General features: G+C 39.3%; 1 pseudogene; it reads right to left on the bottom strand.

Moving 5' to 3' along the window:
* Positions 1–16,708, bottom strand: part of LOC143690507 (NADH dehydrogenase [ubiquinone] 1 alpha subcomplex subunit 5 pseudogene) — a 114,662-nt pseudogene extending 97,954 nt beyond the window's left edge.
* Between the last annotated feature and the right edge of the window lie 395 nt (positions 16,709–17,103).

Here is a 17,103-nt window from a genome sequence, read left to right as displayed (position 1 = left end):
TAATCGTGTAACAATTGCCCCAGGCTTTCTGCTTTGGGGCACTTCCCTGCCATAGACCCTAGAGATGGCCTCCAAGTGAAGCATTGCATTGCTGAACTGAGGATAAAGAGATTGGAGCCCGGGACTGCTGAAGTGGCTGGAATTTGCATGACAGGGTATTAAAATCTGCATAGGGATTTATTAATATTCTTAGCTGAGGACAGGACTGCACATGTACAGGGATCACACATTGCAGGCTTGAGAGCCAAATGGTGATAGCAGAGTTTGTACAGTGCTGGGGGGCAGTGTTTGAGATGTAGCCTGGCCTGAGATGAGAAACCCCCAAGTTCCTCTCACATTCACACCCTATGAATTAAGACCATGTCCTAAAGTAAGGAGCATGACCTAAGACAACATTCAAAACCAAAAATAAATTCATCCTAACAAAAAATAAAACCAGGCCGTATAGGTACAAGAGTATTGTCAGTCATCGAACTGTTTGTCAAAATAAAAATCAGTATCCTTTAAATGAAAATGTCATAATTCAGAGTCCCTATAACATATCAAACCCAATATCTATCATGCAACCAAAATTTCTGAGACGTGAAGAATTAAAGAAATGTATTTTAGGAATGAAAATAACAAAAGATGTATAAGATTGCTATGATGAAAACTATAAGACATTTCTCAAAAAAAAATTAAAAAGACCTAAATATGTAGAAAGATGTAACATGTACATGGATTGGAAGACATAATATTAAGAGGTTAATTGTCTCCAAATTGATCTATAGAATTAATAATCCTTAGCATATCCTAGCAGGCTTTTTAATAGACATTGACAAGATGATTTTAAAATGTGTTCAGAACCTCAAATAACCTAGAATTTCCAAAATGATTTTTAAAAGAAGAGTGAAGTTGGAGGATTTACACTGTCAGATTTCAAAATTTGCCATAAAAATACAGTAATCAAGACGGTGTAGTCGTGACATAAATTTAGAGAAAAGGTCAGTAGAAGAGAATAGAAATCCCAGAAAGAGACTTACATTTATATAATCAATTGATTTTTCAACAAAGACAACAAATCAATTCATTAGGAAAGGGAAAGAATTTCAACAATGATGCCAGAACAAGTAGATATCATTATGAAAAGGAATATATTCAATCCCTATGTGCTGGTTGAATTTGTGGACCCCAGAAAATCCATGTCCTTTAATCTGCATACAGTATTGCTGGGTGGGAGTTTTTAAATTATCCATGGAGATGTGATCGACCAGATTGTGGGTAGTAACTTTTGATTAGACAGTTTTAGTGGGGGTGTGTCTCCACCATTCAAGGTGGGGTTGCTTACTGGAGTCCTTTAAGAGGGAACCATTTGGAAAGAGCTACAGGGACCTTGCAACCAGTGACCTTTGGAGATAAAGAAGGAAAACACCCCCAGGGGAGCTTCATGAAACAAGAAGCCTGGAAAGAAAGCTAGCAGATGCTGCCATGTTTGCCACATGCCTTTCCAGTTGAGACAGAAACCCTGAATGCCATTGGTCTTCTTGAACCAAGGTATCTTTCCCTGGATGCCTTAGAGTGGACATTTCTATAGCCTTGCTTTAATTTGGACATTTTCACAGACCTTAGAACTGTGGACTTGCAACTTAATAAATTTCCACTTTTTAAAAGCTGTTCTGTTTCTGGTATATCGCATTCTGGCAGCTAGCAAACTAGAACACCCTACCACACACCATAACCACAAAAAATAATTTTAGATGTATTATAGATTTTAAAACTATAACTCTGTGGGTGGAAACATAGGCTTATATATTCACAACCTGGGATTAGGTGAAGATTTCTTAGAACTCAGAAAACAAGAATTCACTAAAGAAAAAACTGATAAAATAGACTGCATCAAAAGTAAAATCTTTTGCTCATCAAAATCTCTGGGTGATGGGACCAAGGCATTTGTATTTCTTTTTAATTCCCCCAGGAGATTCAAATGTTAAAACATACTCTGAAGAAAATGAATAGTTAAGCCACAGACTAGAAAAAAATATTCAAAAACATGTATTTGACAACAGACTGATATGCAGAATAAATGAAGAAATTCTGTAACTCAGTAATAAAAAGACAACCCAATTTTTTTAAATAGACAGACTTTAAAAAAATCATGTGACTATATGAATTACCAATAAGCCCATCAAAAAGTTCTCACCATCACAGGGGTATGTCTGGCCCTGGCACCATGGGGTCAACAATGTCATCCTGACCAAAAGGAGGAAAAGAAGTGTAACAAACAAGGTATCAGTGGCTGAGACAGTTCAAGTAGAGTCAACAGGCTACTCTGGAGATCACTGTTACGCAGGCTTCAGTTAGACAGCACTATCTACCATAACTTGCCTAACCCCAACCAAAACCATTTCAGCCAGTCCTAAAGGACACCTAGGGTGATATATAAGATTCTACAAAGGTTCCATACATTAGGGTATCTTTCCAGAAAACCTACAATCTTCAGATAGGTCCCTGGACCAGATAAGTCCTGAAATGCAAAGGGGCCAGCCTCTCTAGAACATCAGCTAGTTCCATCTCCATATCCCATAATATCAACAGCTTCTTCCAACATGAGAAAGTTAAAATGGGCATAGCTCATTCATTTCCAGTATCTTCGAGCAGCTAGAAGTGAGAACATAAAATTGTAGAATTGTAACCCACACCAAACTCTGAAATCTTTTCAACAACTAATTGTCGTGATGTGCTTTGAAATTAATTGCTTTTTCACATGTTATTTTTCACAAAAAAGAAAAAGAGGTTGATTGTGATGATTAAAAAATGTATATTTTTCTTTTAGCCTCCAGTGTTCTGGAGCAGCTAGAAGGAAAAATCTGAGATGATGGAATTCTGGAATATGTTCTGTAACTACTTGTTGAAGAGTGCTTTGAAAATTATTGCTTTTTTCTTTGTATATATGTTACATTATGCAATTTAAAAGTTAAAAAAATAATTAAAAAAAAGGTCTCAGCATCATTAGTCATCAGAGAAATGCATATTAAAACCACAATATGATATCACCATACATCCACCAGGATTGCTAACATTAAAGAGTCTGACAGTGTTAAATGTTGACAAAGAGGTGGAGTAACTAGAATTCCCATATATTGCTGGTGGAAATATACAACCTCTTTAGGATTTAGGTCAGTTTCTTATGAGGTTTAACACATACAACTATTGTTACCATTGCTTCATAACAAGTCACTCCTGCAAAAGTGATACAAAACAATCATTTATGTTCTTGGATTCTTTGGGTCATGAGTTCAAATGGGTCATGGCCTGCCTTTGCTCCATGATGTCTATGTTAGTAATATCTAACATAGCTTCTGTTATCTCCCCATATGGGCTAGTTTGGGCTTTCTCATGCAAGGGGATCTGGGTTGTAAGAGTAATAGCCCCAAGTCACATAGTGTCTACTTGCTACACACAAGTCTGCCCAGGTTCAAACAGTGAAAACACAGACTCTCCCTCTTAACACAGAAGGATCTATGAGGTTCAAGAAAAGCATGTAGACCAGAAAATATTTTTGTGACCATGTTTAGAAAATACAATCTTCCCTGCCTACCCTATGATCCAGAATTCTACTCTAAGGTATTTATCTAAGATATATGAAAATGTATGTCCACAAAAATATTTGTACAAGAATATTTATATAGCAGCATTATTCATAATATTCATAATCTAAATGTCCATCAACAGGAAAATGGATAAACAAATTGAGGAATATTCATATTCAGCACTGAAAAAGAATGGATTACTGATGCATACAATAGTATTAATGATTATCACATACTTTATTCTGAACTAAAGAATAAAAGAACATATCTATATGCTACCATTTATATGAAAGGCTAGAACAATCAAAACTAATTCACAGTTAAAAATAGAAACATGATTTTCTTTAGGGAGGGTGGCAATATTGACTCAGAAAGGGCAAGAAGGAATTTCCAGATGTGATAAAGGTGTAATATTTTAATAAGAGTATAGTTACCTAAGTACATGCAATTGTCAAAGCTTAATAAATTATACACTTAAGATTTGTGCATTTGCACAGTATATATATTTTATCTCAAAAACTGTAAATAAATATTGAATTCTGGATAGCAGATTTACTTTTAACAGTGGTATGAATTGGAAATTCTGAAACTATTTTCTGTACATTATAGCTTTGATCAAATTAGTGCATATATTAAAGATGATGAGAGCCAGGTGTCTTACTATAGGAAGAGAATTGCATATATGAGAATGCATCTTGAGGAAATTAATGATTTCACAATTTTTTATACATTAATTTTTCTTGCTATCACATTTTTTTTTATGTCCTAGCTCTGTCTCCTAAGAAAGTCTAGAAACAATAATACACCAGTAGCACTAAGCATACCTTCAACCCAGATTTTGGTTTCTAAATTCCATTCACTACTAAACTGAACCAGGATTCCTTACAGCGATGGCTGAAGAGAAAAGGACCAGATGAGCCTGAAACATCTTGTTGCACCAGATGGTAACAAAATCCTTGACAAGTGATGGGGACACATCAAAAGCTTATAGGAGCCAGTTTGGAGGAACTCTTACTGACCACGTAAGGACAACCTGACCATAAAAATAAATAATGACTATAATTTCTTATAAAGCATTGAATAAAATAAGATTCCAAATTTTTTTTACAGAAATAAGTAAGAAGATAAAAAAGTTTTATTAAAAAAAGAGTCTCAACTAAAAAATATGGAAGGAATGGATGTTAAAACTAGTGAAAATTTGACAAAAGACAGGATATTTCCATATCTCAAACTATTTCCCCATAAATTACTTATTAATTGCAAAGTGGGGAAATGATAATCTTTCAGAGGTAAAAACTGGCAGTCACCAGTTTTTTTTTAAGGCTAAGTCACCTTAGCCAAGTAAGCAAAGTTAAGATTACCAATATTGGAACAATTTGACTTAATGGGCTTGCCAAATGATATTTCTGCCCCCCCCAAAAAAAAACTAACCTGAATTTAATCATGGGGAAACAGCAGACAAATTAAAATTGTGTGATTTTAATGTTAAGGCTGTAGTCTTAAAAATGCCAAGGTCAAGACAGACAAAGAAAAACAAAGGAACGGTTTCAGATTAAAGGAAACTGCCCAGAGGTATGACAATTAAATTTCCTTATTCTGATCATTTTACTGTGTTTATATAAAACAATTTTCCTGCTCTTAGGAAAACACAGTGAAGTATTTAGTTATAAATTGACATGATTCCATATTTACTCTCAAATGGTTAAAACAGGAACATGCACACAGGGATAGTGAGAGAGAGAGAGACAAAATAAAGACAATGAATTTGGGTACAAGATACATGAAAGTAGTACTACTACTATAAGTTTTCTGTAAAACTGAAATTATATATAAATAAAATGTCTAAGCCAAGACTAGGAACAGAAATTCTAGAGTGATATACATTCTAGAGAAGTATAAAGGTGGACATAATAGAATATCAAAAATATTTCAAATAATTAGGCGACTTCTAGGTTTCTAGTGGAGAAACCAGACAAATGGTGATGTTTTTTCACCCAGGATAGCCTAATATGCCCTCTCCCAGACCAGCCATCCCTGGGAGACCTCTCCTCTCCATCTCCTCTCACCATGCCATCCCACCCACTCCCCCACCCTAACCTAACCCAAGAAAAATTGTTTGGCCTAAGAGCCCAAAGTCCATCAGACATTCTAAGAGATCCTGACCAATGATATAGCATTTGTTTGAATCCCGTGAGCTTCTTAAAAAAAAAAAAAAATGCACAGAGCTCCAGGCATCTGGTCCAATAAAGAATCTTTCTCTCATAATTTATGCCCAGTTCACTCACCGTGGGTCCCATTTACTGGCTGAATTTGCCTGAGCAGTGTTAGCAGTGCACAACACCTCCCATTCACCATTACTATATGCCAGACACACAGGCTAGTTTTCAGCTGATGGTTATAGTTCCAGGTCAGACCCAGAACTCTGCAATACTATGCAGCCCCAGCTCCCTTGATATGAAGGTATTATGAAATGTTTCAGACATACAGAAAAGATGTAAAAATAATGTATATGTCTTAGTCTTATACTGCTGCAGAACAAATTACTGCAAACTCAGCCAATTAAACCATTGCCATATATTAGCTCACAGTTATGTATATCAGTTCAGGCATGAGATGGCGGGGTTGTCTGTTCAGGGTTTCACAAGATTGAAATTAAGGTATCAGCCAGGCTCACTACTTATCTCATCTATGTCTCAGGGTCCTCTTCCAGGCTCATTTGGGTGGTTGGCAGAATTCAGTCCCTTGCAGTTGTAAGACTGAAGTCTCAGTTTCCTTGCTGGCTGGCAGCCGGGAATGTACTCAGCTCCTAAGGCCCAATCTCAGCTCCTTCCACATCCTACCCGCCCTCTTCCCCATTCTTCAAGCCAGCAGCAAAGAATCTCCTACTTGCCAAATCTCTCTCATGCTTCAAATCTCTTTTGCCAAGAAAGCCAGTCCCTTTTAAGGGTTCAGCGATTTATGATGGGCCCATGGAAGATAATCTCCTTATCTGAAAGTCAATTGATTTTGGATCTTAATTACATCTGCAAAATTCTTTCACATTAGTATAGCACCTAGTGTATGATTGGATGAATGAGGTGTACATAAACTAGGGGGCAGGAATCTTGAAGGGTCATCTTAGAATTCTGCCTACCACACCATGTACCCACCATTCAGTTCATGAAAGAAAACATCAATAGATAAACGCCCCTAAGTATCCCTCTCTTTCCCACCATATCACATGTGGTGCTTATCATTTCTTATATATGTATTTAACCCTAATCAAGGTATAGTAATTGTTTTGCATATTTCAAACCCATATATAAATGCAAACATCCCATACATATTTTTCTGAAACTCTTTAAATCGCTATTTTCCATCAACATTAGTTTCATGAAATTAATGCATATTGATCTGTGTAACTTTAGCTCATTTATTTTTACTGATACATATTATTTCATTGTATGACTAAGTCATATCACAACCCAATTTTCTGTTAATGAACATGTAGATTGATTTTAATGTTTTTGCAATTATAAACAATGCTGCTATGAATATTTCTATATATGTTTCTAATGCACAAAAAAGTATACATCTAAGGAAAGAGTTGTTGGGTCAAAGGGTATATACATCTTCAACCTTACTAGCTATCACCAAATCGCTCTCCAAAACATTTGGATCAATTTGTATAGCCATTCTAGTTTCAAGTAGTAATAACTTTTGTATATGTATTATTACCTTTCATAAGCACAAACTTCTAAATTAGGTATTATTTTTATGCCTATTCTACAGATGAGACTTGGAGAGCTTAAGTATCTTTTCCAATATCATACAGTAAGTGATAGAACAGGATTTGAAGCTAGCAAGCTGAATCCAGAGAAAATGCTCTGAATCACAATACAGAACTGATTCCCTCCTTCTTTGAAAATGAGGAAAGATGAAAAAGAGTAAGAAAATACTGGGTGGAAATGAGACGCAAATGTGTGTCCCTATCATTGTTTTCTTCATCCGGAGATTCTTGGGACTCTACTTACTGGAAGAAGAGGCATAAAACTTACCAAATAGAAAGAAAAGTTCAAATATGAGAGCATTCTTTGTAATCTGGAGTATTACCTGGAGTCATGCCCTACAAAAAAGTGCTATAAAAAAAAAAGGAGAGGCAGAGTGTGGTTCTAAGTCACATGGCTCTGGATTTGAATCAATACCCCTCCACTAGCCAGGTGATTTTTGAAGAATTCCTTTACCTTCCCTATCCTCAGTCTCTTCATCTATAAAATGGGATAGTGATAATACCTGAACAATTTGAGTCAGCTGAAATAAATGACAATGCCTTTCACTGAGCCAGGCACATAATGGAAACTCAGTAAATGTTGGGGAATGGCATCTGAGAAAGAGAGATTGCGAGGGCCTCAGGAGCTTCATTCAGTCTTTGACTCTAGGCGTTCTAGGTATATGTGGCCTATTCCTGATAGCAATGGCCCCAGCACTATCTGCAGGTCCCAGGACATCTGTCTCAAGTCCCCATGCAAAGGGACACAACTATAGAAAAGTGTGGAATGAGTCATGGGGAATATGAGGCCAGGAGAACTCTGAAGGGGAAAGTGAAATGCAACAGGCTCCCAGCCCATGGGCTCCATGGCCCATGTCACTCTGGCTGCTGCAGGGACCAGATTCTGAAATACACACACAAAAAAGCCACAGATGTGCTTGTGCTAGACCTGAGAAGGAGGAAATGAAAAGTAGCAAGAGCCTAAAGACAAAGACATTGACATTTCTTTTGCTGAAGTCAGAGATAGGCCAACACTTTCCACAAGGCAGGCAGAGTTCACCTTCTGAGGAGACTTCTAAAAGGCAAGAAGCAGAAATGCACACATGCAGGTTTGTCTATTTACTAAACTGCCAACTGCCTCTTCCTAAAAGTGGAACAAGGATGGGGACTGCATTAGGCAAACTCTTATGCAGCCAGCTCTGTGCCTGGTAGCATGCCACAGGCCAAGAGAACCAAGATGGAGCCATGGCTCTCAGGAAGCTTGGCTCCTACTCTGTCCAGTGCCCTATGCTGGGGTCCCATGGTCATTTCAGAGAAGGGAGAGGAGTTTCATCAGGACTCGTCTCCCTTCTGGAAGACTCTGCTCTCTCAGAAACAAATCCTTTTGAGACTGTAAAATAAAAGACCCATTATCTGTGCCTCCTCATTAAGGAATGCTACTCACATAGAGAGCTTCAGGTAAGCAAGGGACATGAAGTTGGTAAGATGATATCTTGACACAATTCCAAGCATGTGATTGAGTCCTGACAATGACCTAGCTATGGAATATACAGAAAAAGAATTTTCATACATCATATTTCTGAGAGATGAAGACACAAGAAAGTCAGACCTGTGAAGGCCCTATCAGCCTAATCCCACTTTCAGGTTTAGCTGAAGTTAACCCCATTTGGGAATTGCTGGCTCAGAGAGAAGCCAGAACTAGAAAGGAGGCTCCAAATACCCTATACCTTGAGGAAATGATAACTAAGAGAATAGAGTAGGGCCAAGGCCAGGAGTCAGTGAGGAAGGACTTGGCCAGACAGATGCCAAAGTCATGGGGATAATGCAGAAGCTGGTGTCTCATTCTGGCACTAGGATGCTCATGAAAACCACTAGGGCAGACCTAAGTAATATAAACAGTTAAATATGTTGAAAGAAAAAGAAGGATAAAGAGGAGGAGGAGGAGGAGGAGGAGGAGGAGGAAGAATCCTGTTTCTCACACACACGCCCCATAATCTGTTAAGAAAGGAGATATTGCCTATTAATTTCACCTTTTCTGGATAAGAGTGGAGGAAGAGGGCTTGCTGTTCCCAGGCTGCAGGTACTAGAACTTTCCCTGTTGGGCTTTGTGCTGGAAGAACCATGGGGCAGGGCCACCTGGGTGAGTGACGTCAACCTCAACTCCAGTCTGGGGAAAATAGTTCTGAGTGTTAAGACATTTTGGGGATTAATCCCCTAATTGGAGAAGCAGATGGCCCCAGTTCCAAACTGTTGAGGTTTTTGTTTGTTTGTTTGTTTTTGTGGCTGTGTCACAGCCTGGCTGTGGGTGAATCACTACCAGAGCATTTCAGTTTCCCATTTGCAAAACACAGTCACAGTCTTAAATGTAAGCATGGGGTGAGGAGTAGGCAGGGAGAGTCTAGAAGAGTAGGTACAGCTGGGGTTTGGGCTTGGCTTCAAGAAGAAGTAAGGCACCAATTCTTTCCTTTGAGCAGAGAAATATTTGACTTTGGCTATATAGCACAATAGATTGCCCCCTGGTTCCACCTAAGCCTCATTCCTCTCTGGGGTTGAGCTCCTTAAAAAGTCTGGCCTGTGGGGAGGATAGCAGAGTTTAGAAATGTGTTCCCTCACACCAACCTCATGATTTGGATATGTGCCTCCATGGAATAAAAATGTTAGCACGTCATAGTCCTTTGGGGATTTGGTAAGGGGTCAAACTATGAAAACATTGAGAATATTTATGAACTTTTTATGATTATGAGTGTACTGTGTGCACATTTTTAAAAAGTAATTGTTCAAAACACATAAAGAGGGTAAGAAAGACTACCCATAAATGAGTATTAATATTTTGGTGTATTTCTTCCCATTTCTTTCTCTATATAAATAAGATAATGGGATCACATTATGTGAATCCAATTTTACATCTTACTCTTTTAAACTTTACATGATACTGTAAGCATTTTCCAGAGTCATAAAACATAATTGTGAAACATGATCTATAATAGCTTCATAAAATTCCCTCCTATGGGTCCATTGGAATGTATTAACTTTCCCCCTTTTGGGGACATTTACATATGCAATTTCTTAGTTTTCATTTTTATAAATAATGGTGTATCTATGGTTTTTGTAGGATTTATGATTATTTCATTAGGGTGGATTCCCACAAGTGAAATTACTGACTAAAAGTTGGTGGACGTTCAGTGGCAAATAGCAGAAAACCAAATTCAAACTGACTTCCAAAATGAAAGGATTTTGTTTCCCCATATAAATTAGAAGTCCAGAATAGTCCAGGTTCCAGGTTGCCTGATCCAGTGAGTCAAGGATATGGGCAGGGATCCATTTTCTTTCTGTCTCCCTACCTGCCAATTACCAAGGGTTGAACCCAGATTAATCCCCTCACGGTTCTAGGTTGACTACCAGCCATAATCAGCTCTGCAGACTTTCCCAGTCAACTGAGTGGGAGAGAACACAGTTCTGTCCCTGCTTTCCAAGCATGAGCCTTGAAATTCACCCTGAGTGGATTATAGAGACCATGACTACCACAAGCTAATAACTGTGGATAGGGTGCTGGGATGTTCTGATTGGGTTAAACCAACAGAGACTATCCTTGAACTTAAAGTACATGAATATATACATCAGAGAAAGATGGATATCTAAATAAAAAGCTGAACAGTATTAGGAAGGGGGAAGGCAGAAATGGGTGCTGGATGAGCACCAACAAATATTCACTACAAAGATTAATTTTAATGCCTTAGCATTAATTTTCAAATTGCTTTCTATAAGGGCTGTACCAATGTAAAGTCAGCAGTGTGTTAGAAGTTCTGTCCAACTGTACACTCAACAGTATTAATAATTCTATTGTTTTATTTCATTACAATACCAATTCCAAATAATTACTGTATCCTCATTTAAATGTATAACTCTTTGATTGTTAAGACGTGTTTGAGGTCACTTGGAATTTCAAAATCTTGAAACGTAAAAATTCTAATTATAAAAATTCTGAGGAATTCTGAGCCACAGGCAGATGTGCCCCATCCCCTGTCATTGAGAAACAGGGATGATAATATTTGGGTCCTGCCTCTACCAGTGAGTGGAACCTAGGTTTATTTCCAGCCCTTAACTGAATGTTCCCTTAGTAAGTGCTGGTCCACCCACATTGTCCTCTATGCTTCTGGGAAGAGAACGCTCCCTTAATCCCATCTCAATTCCAATTTCATCCCCTCGGGTCCCACTGAGATTGGAGCTCTGAAATGTTGCTCAAATTCGGAGGGATAGCTGGCTGAACTTTAGCATCAGTTTTGCAATCAAGGTCCTGAGTGTTGTTTAAGCAGGGAAAGAGAGCCCTGCTCCCAAGATACTGGATGGTTGTGCTTTGAGAATTTCCACTGTGTCCTTCCCTCCTAGACTGACCCTCTTAAAGTGCCATTTTAGCATTTTAGATGGGATTAGTACTTGTTACATAATCTGATTGCTTGCAAGGCCATTTATACAGCCAGGTCAGGATCTCTAGAGTTGGCCCTCACAGCTCTTGTCTATTTCATTCCCCTTCATCCCGCCACTGAATCTCTGCCATGGCTGACCTGATGGAATATTTCCAACAATTTGGAAGTCTCCTTTATTATTAACCATTATTTGGAACTTGCTACCATTTAGCTCCCTCCTTTTTGTGAGTTGGGATTAGGGGAGAGGAAAAGATGTATACTATTTAAAAGGTAGACATGGGTTTGATATAAAATTTTAGCTTCCAGACAAGGATCTAATAAAGAGTCAATAGGAAGAGAGACCCACCAAATAGGTTGCATTATTAACAATAATAGCCAAGGGCTATAGCTTCTCCAAGCAGCAAAATTCACCATGCTGAACTCAAACCTATACTGCCCTAGCTTTTAATACAGGAAAAGGGAGTCCACAGCTACTTTAGAAAAGTCCCCCAGGATGTTTGCTCAATGTGCTGAAAATTTTGAACTAGATCCTTCATACTCAGAATGTTGTAGCTAGCAAGGATTTTAGAGATCACCTCCATTCATTCCACTTTTCAGCAAAGAAAAACAGTGTCACCCTTAGGGTAGCTTCTGGGGACATAAACATTAATCAGTCTGACATGGACCCTACCCTAAAGAGTGAGAAAGGCAGGTGCAACCAAATGCATGTAAGAAAGTAATATCAGTCTTGTGATAGATTTATCTATGGTACAGAGAAAGGAGGGTTTAGACAGGTTCTACCCTTGAAATGAGTCTAGAAAAAATACACTGGGATTTTCCAGGTGTACAAAATAGGGTAGGATGTTCTGTGTTTAGAAAGAAGCTGGATAAAAGCTAGAAGGCATGAAACATCCTAGTATATTCCAATGAACTACATATATATATATATGTATATATATTCAGTGTTGCTTAGGGCATAGGACATAGGAAGGAGGGACAAGATATAGAACTGCAGAAAATCAATTCAACATACAAAGGGATTTAAAATTTATACGGGCTCTAGAAAGCACAGGCATAGATATTTCTTTCAGATGTCTGTATAGAGAATTGAATGAAGCACCATACTGAAGGCAAATAGGAGATTATTGTCATTGTCCAGGTACAAGATAGAGAAGGAAGGTATATGAGAGATGCTGACAATTAAATTGCACCTGACTTAGTCCCAAGTTAGATGTGGAGACTGGGGGATAATTAGCAATATAGGAAGGTTATTAAATCATTCATTCATACATTCATTCTGTCATTTATTTATCCATTCAACAAATATTTGCATGCTTGCTGATTGCTGGTTAGGCTTGAGGCATACAAGTTAGCTATGAGGCCTGTATTTATAATTAAACAAGTGATAATGGTAAGAATGATTAGTGTCATCATAAGAGAAGTACAGAGAGATTGGGGTGATTAATCTTGTCTAGAGGGCAGATGGAGCCTTACCAAGAAAACAATGTTTACACTGATACATGAAGAATAAGTTGAAGTTAGTCAGAAAGATGCAAGGGTAGAGGGAAAAGTGTTCAGCACAGAGGAAAATAATTCACAAAACCCAAAGGAAAACAGTGTGACACATCTGGAAATTGAGAGGAGAAATATGGCTGGAGAATAGAGAAAGAGGGAGAGGGCCAGAGCACGTGGCGAAAGGCAAGGCTGAATCTAGAAAGAAAAGACGTGGTAAGTCATATTGCAGCTTAGGTCTGATTCTGAGGGCCTGATAAGCATTGTTGCAGAGGTGAGAACATAATGTAAGGTCTCTAAACTCTGTGATGCAGGCTTATCAGGTGAGTGGCATGATCAGATATGCATTAGGAGATTATTCTATCTTCAGTGTGAATGGTTTGAAGAAGAGCAAGATTTGAGACAGAAAGACCAGATAGCAGGCCAATCCAGCACTTGGGAAGATCAGAACCACATCAAGGGAAGCCAGCTGGTAGTGTTTGGGGACCAATCTGTGAGGGGAGAGGAAACTTCATTAGTTTCTAAAACCTTCATGGAAATGTAACAAGATGGAGATAACTGTCTGTTCCAGATTTCCTGTCAAGCAGAAAAGCATTGTATGTGATTGGAAACAATGTTTTTATAAGCCACTCTCACTGTGAGGCATATCTCCCTGCCTCAGTCTCCACCCCAGCCCCAACAAGGGATTGGTAGATTTATAGCAGATGACTTCTAAATGGTTTCATATGAAAGGATGTGAATGCAGAGCCAGAGTTAAATTGTTCAGGACAATAGAACAGGGGTCAGCAAATGCTTCCTATAAAGAGCCAAATATTTGAAGCTTTGCAGGCTAGACAGTCTCTGATTCAAGTACTAGACTCTGCTATTAGAGCCTGGAAATAGGTACAATACTAAACGAATGGCTGTATCTGTGTCCCAATTAAACTTTATTTACAAAATAAGTAGCCTGCTCACTGGCCTCAGTTTGCCAACTCCGGCAATAGAAGATAATTTGAGCGTCCCGTCTTTGTACTTTCTTTCTAAATAAAGGGTGAACACGTATTTAAATAACGTGATGAAAGTATGCTAAATTACCAGCTTACCTAGAGAACCCACACACCTTACATCCATCATTGAGGGACAGATGGTGGTGATCTGGACTGTAGCAACGGAGAAAGAGAGAAGTGGGTGGAGTCAAGGTCTATTTAGGCAACGGCCTCATTAGGATTGGGGAATGGGTTGGACATGGGTGTGAGGTAGAGGATGGAATTAAGGATGACCTCTGCACATCTGGTTTTGCTAGCTGGTAGCACAACAGAGAAAAGGTAGCTGGTTTGGGGAGTGGGAATGAGGTGGCAGTTCTACCTTCATAGATGTGTCCTGTTTGAAGTGTCCCCATGACATACAGATAGAGAAATCTATCTGCCAAGAAGTGGGTTCCTAGACCTGAAGTTCAGGAAACAGACCCTGGACTGGAAATACAAATCTGAAAATTATCAGTAAGGAAATGAGTGAAATAGCTCCAAAAGAAAGAAAGGCAGGAGACTAAGAACAAGTCCTGAGAAACATCAGCATTGAAGGGACAGGTAGGGGAATAGGAACCTAAAAATGAAATGAAAAAGGAATAGCCCAAGAGGTGAGAGGAAAAAGAAGTGTAGAGTCTCAGAAGCCAAGGAAAGAAAGTTTTAGGAAAGGGGAGTGGTCATTTTGTAAAGGGAAAGAGAGCACAGTTGGAGAGAAAAGATGATTAAGAGAGTGTTTTTTTAATGATAGAGACAGAAGCATCTAGCAACCTCCCTCTTTCCTCCCATCCCTACCTGGTTTATTTTACTGGCTTATATTTCCTTCAGGAAATATAATTATTATTTTACCTGTCTTATATTTCCTACAGGAAAGGAAATAGACCTCTTTAGTCTTGGCTCCCATCTTTCCTTCCTCTTTCCCAAAAAAGGCAACTAATGAGCAGAAATAAACATCTCAGGCTCAACATGCAGGACCCAAGTGCAATGGGGAGGGGAGTTAGATATTAAGTAGAAGAAAATTGATTTCCCACCAATAGTGCCTTGGATGCTGTGAGATAACTATTCAGAATGGGCAGACTCATAAATGAGAGATGGGCTCAGACCCCTCAGCCCATCTTCTTCAGTATTCTGTGAACCAGGACACCCTAATGGGCCCAAGCTGATGTCTCCACCCGCCTTCTCTAGCCCTCCTACCACCTCACCTTACCCCCTGCTTCAATGCCTCCTCATATAGGGCTGCAACCATTTCCTAAAGCACAGATGATGGTCATGCCCAGGCAGATCAACAAGAACCATGTAGTTTATTGAAGACGCAGGAAAATAACTCCAGTTAATTCCAATCCCTGTAAGGTGGAGGAAATGAAAATTTGTAATAAGGAGCCCTGGTTGAGTTTCCTTGCTGTCCAGCCAGAGAAGAAGTGCTAATTGAAGCAATAAGCCCCTGCTAAAGTTCAGCTGGATGAACATAAACTGACTTCCAAACCTTCCAAAATCCTTTCTTCTTTGCCTTCAGTCTCCAGGAAGGAGAGAAGTAGAGCTCCCCTGCAGTTGTACATCCCAGAAACCCTCGGGACTGTACATAAACTTGATGGGGCAGTTGGGTGGGATGTGCTAGAAGGAAGAACAAAGATCATCACCCTAGGAGAGTTTGATGGAGGTCACCGGGAACGAGATTATAGTAGAGCCTTTCAGACATGCAGCTTCCTGGAACTAACCTAGATGCAAAGGCAAGAAGTGAAAAGGGGTCTTCTCTCTAAGCTGCCTGTGAAGTAGCTCTTATATTGAGGGAGTTCCATTATTGCCCTTGGAGCAATATGGTCCCAATAGCTTATCTTTAAACATCATATTAATCACAAAACATTTGTTATTAGAGAATTTAGATGTACCACTAGTCCATAAACTGGGGAAGTTGTAAGATGTTTCTTACTTACATTGTCATAGCAAACAGCATGTGGCCTAAGGGTAATCCTGGCAAAATTCACAAGCATCTGGTGGGCAGAGAACATTTGAATCTGTGTCTACCCAGTTTAATTGAGCAGTCTGCACTTGGTGATGCGCACATGAAATAACTGTATTTTTTTTCCAGTGACTGCTTCCATACATGCTTTGTAGAATACCCTTTTCCTGGTATGCAGCAGTTTCCTCAATAACATCTTGAGCAGATTCCATAACTTCCTGGTCAATTTTGGCTCGTAAGGTGCAACCCAGATTGAAGTTTTGGTATCTGATAGACTAAGATTGTGTCTCCTCTCCTACCTTCCTCCAGCACGGCTTTAGCTAGGACCTGAGAATATGATCTGAGTCTGACATACCTCCTTGAACACTGCAAAGCCCGTCTGCTCCAGGGATGCTGGACAGGGGAGAAGGGAGATGGAGGGGATAAGTGTCTTTCCTCGCCTGGCCATTCTTGTGGTCGTTTCTCTGCTGGTTGTGACTACTCCTCCTGCTCACACACTGGTCATCGAAGGTCTTCATGTAGCAAACCTCCAACTCTGGGTTCTCCACTTAGCACATGTATGAGTCCTTCAGAGTGCCCTGGCAGCCTCCCTACAGCACAATCCATTGATACTGAAGAGTCGACTCCAACTTGGTCTTCCACTGCTCTGCCCTGTAGCTCTACCCCCTGAGGAATCTGCAGAGATCCTGACACCGGGTGGGCTCCGTATCCCAGTCACCAATTCCAAAGCAACAGGAAACATCTCCCTCAACATCCTATTACATATGTTTAACAGGTAAGATATAATTGAAACAAACATCAGGTTAACATCTTGGACAAGCAGAAAATGTAAGTTGATATCAACCCAGAATTACCGGAATTATCTAAGGTACCCATTGTTCTGAACTTTGCTCCTTTTCTCTGAGGTCAGTGA

The sequence above is a fragment of the Tamandua tetradactyla genome, chromosome 7, assembly GCF_023851605.1.
Source record: "Tamandua tetradactyla isolate mTamTet1 chromosome 7, mTamTet1.pri, whole genome shotgun sequence".
Taxonomy (NCBI): domain Eukaryota; kingdom Metazoa; phylum Chordata; class Mammalia; order Pilosa; family Myrmecophagidae; genus Tamandua; species Tamandua tetradactyla.
The sequence above is the reverse complement of the archived record's forward strand: the minus strand, read 5'-3'. Positions and strand labels throughout refer to the sequence as shown.